Raw genomic sequence first — 3,062 nt, 5'->3', positions numbered from 1 at the left:
TCTGACAGAGGAACTGCACCTGCTTCCAGGTATGGACAGGGGGGCCTTCCAGGACATCTGCATTTTATCAGGGCCTGGACCCAGGGACCTCCAGTAACCAGGACCCACTGGGCAAGTAAGGCTGTGATAACACTTAAGCCAGCTTTCAAATCATTCTTGTCAGTAGAGTCAGATTTTTAAAGTAAAATTTTATTAATTTTTGTGTTGTTCTCTTTCAAATTGGTATAATTAAAAAACACAGAAAACAAGCACACAGTGCTTGAGTTTTCTTCAAAGTAATTTCCATGACCAAGAGCCAAGGGGGAATCCACAATCAGGTTGGAGACACATGGGCACACGAGGACTCACATTCTCCTAGTCTGCTCTGCACTGAAACCTAAGGAACGGGACGGGACTCTGGTCATATGTTTTAGAGCCCATGTAAAATGAGCACCTATAAGCAGCTGCTCCTTGTGGAAACTTGTACTCAGTGTGAGTGAGTTCCTGTTGCTGGTCTTTTGTTTCAGTGTAAGCTTGTTCCAAGTCCTCTCCAAGGCCAATTTTTCCATGAAGAAGCTGATGGCAAAATTACGCTTATACTAGTCCTTATTATAATATATATGCTTCTGAAAATTTTTACTTATAAATTTCTTGTAAAAATTAGCCAGTTCTGCATTCAGTGTTGCTTTTTGACCTGATTCAGCTTTCAGTTCCAGGCCTTTAGCTTTTAGTCTTGAGTGGATAAATTCTTCTTTTTCCTTATGAACAAATTCCTGTTCGCCTACAATTGTTGGTCCCATTCTTCTGTTTCTTGTTTTTTTTTTTTTTGTCTTTTGTTGTTGTTGTTGTTGTTTTGTTGTTGCTATTTCTTGGGCCGCTCCAGCGGCATATGGAGGTTCCCAGGCTAGGGGTCGAATCAGAGCTGTAGCCACCGGCCTACGCCAGAGCCACAGCAACGCGGGATCCGAGCCGCGTCTGCAACCTCCACCACAGCTCACGGCAACGCCGGATCATTAACCCACTGAGCGAGGGCAGGGACCGAACCCGCAACCTCATGGTCCTAGTCGGATTCCTTAACCACTGCGCCACGACGGGAACTCCTGTTTCTTGTTTTAATTCTCTTAGTTTTTGTTCCAATGGTGATTCATTTCTCAGGGAGTAAAAGTGAACAGGTCAAAGGTTTGAATATTTTTCTGGGGGTCCTATCCAGTCAAGATTTTGGAGGGTTTCTTGGAGGGCAGAATCTTGAGACCTGCCTGGGCGCTACATCCCTCTGCTCAGCACCACGCCACCTGGAGCCTAAGAAGTCTCTACAAAGAGCAGGGAGAGGAACCTCATGGGACATAAGACGACCATGGCTCAGCTTCTTCTTTCTTGATGTCTGTCTATTCCTTGCTTGTTTTCCAATAAATTGCTTTACCCTTAACATATTCTTCATTGCACTGCATTGTGGATGTACTATTATCTGCTCTCCAACTAGCCTGTGAACCCCTTGAAGAGAATGATTTGTGTACTTGTTGACAGTATCCATACCCCAGACCCTGAAATTCATGCTCATTTGTGATAATATTGTATGAATGTGAATTAATGAAATACAACAACGTCGTAACTCCAAAGATCTCTCAGAAGAAGGCATGCTGTCTGCCCTTTGGGAACACGCAGTCTGGTGGCCTTATACTTTTTGGAAATTGAATACTTGCCAGAGCAGTTTATGTAATAACCATAGATTCCTCCCCATTGAGTTCATATGATCTTAGAAAGCAAGATCCAGTCAGAAATATCCATGATAAACCAAATTCCCCTGGTATTAGCAATAGGCTTCATTCTGGGTAATTATGGTCCTAATTTCCTCCCATTTTTCCTGCTGAGTCCCTCAATCATCTTTCATCTCTCTGGGTCCCACACTTCCGAATCTGATAAAACCCCAAAATTTAGCTCCAAGGAGCCCCAATGGTTTAGTATTCCATGGTTTTCTCTCTTTTTGTCTCATTTTGTCGATCTTGTAATACAGGCTTTAAAAGGCAATGAGACAGCTGGAAAAGGGTTTCTTTCTCTCTGCCTTTATTTAGGAATTGCTTCATAAAGCAGGAAAAGAACATCATTTTCATGATTCATCATCTTTTCCCCCATATTAGTATCAAAAGGAAGTAAGATGTCAGTAGATTTGTAGCAATAAAAGGTTGTGATTGGTAGTACCATAGGCTTTTTGATTTGATTTACAAACCAAAGAGCTAGAAATGGAAGACTAGTAAAATATGACATATCACATAAGACTAACATTAGAATTAGTGACGGGATCATTGTGTTGACAAAGATCTCTCCTTGACCAAACTTTAGACAGGTTCCTCTGAACCATTTGGACTGGACCTTGTCTTTGGGCCCAGTTTTCAACCTGCTTAGTCAGTTGTAGCAAGAATCCTGCTAAGCCAGTTTAGTAAGAATCTCCCCACCCTTGTTATCTGATCATCCTGGCCTGTCTTCAGTAAAAATCCTATTAAGTTGGTTTAGCAAAAGTCCCCTACCCTTGATGTCTCCTCCTCCTAATATTTCATTCGCTGATCCTCCCACACACTCTGCTCCTGGGCTATTGTAGGGGTTCAAAACAGGCCTCCTCCAAATGTGCCACTTTTGCATGAGGAGTATTTTGTGTTAAAGGTAATCGAGATCCTGTGGGTCTAAAGAGCAACTACTGCCCCTTACCTACCTAGAAGAATGTAAATTGGGGATTTTTCCCAGAAAAGGTCATTTTATCTAAGTGGCCCCCTCTATGTGGAAGGGCAAAACATCTAATTACCAAACATTTGCTCTTCTTGAACAAAAATGACCTGTGAATGACCTCCTGTCCTTGGGAGCTCCAGGCCCCCATCCCATTCCTTAGCTCAGATGGCATGTATATCCACTTCATTTTACCTTTCTGTCTCTGAACCTCTCATGTATGTGGGATTCCCATACATAGAAAATTAAATTGGATTTTCTCCTGTTCATGTGTCTCATGTCAATTTAATTCTTACAAAAGCCGAAAGAACCCAGATGGGTGGGGGAAAGTTTTCTTGGTCCTCAACAATTTTGGTGCCCAACATGAG

General features: G+C 42.4%; 1 pseudogene; it reads right to left on the bottom strand.

Annotated features, from left to right (window-relative positions):
• Positions 1–344: 344 nt before the first annotated feature.
• LOC125117974 (cytochrome c oxidase assembly factor 8-like) lies at positions 345–1,324 on the bottom strand (annotated as a pseudogene).
• Between the last annotated feature and the right edge of the window lie 1,738 nt (positions 1,325–3,062).

The sequence above is a fragment of the Phacochoerus africanus genome, chromosome X (assembly GCF_016906955.1).
Source record: "Phacochoerus africanus isolate WHEZ1 chromosome X, ROS_Pafr_v1, whole genome shotgun sequence".
Lineage (NCBI taxonomy): Eukaryota > Metazoa > Chordata > Mammalia > Artiodactyla > Suidae > Phacochoerus > Phacochoerus africanus.
This window is presented reverse-complemented; position numbering and strand designations above follow the sequence as displayed.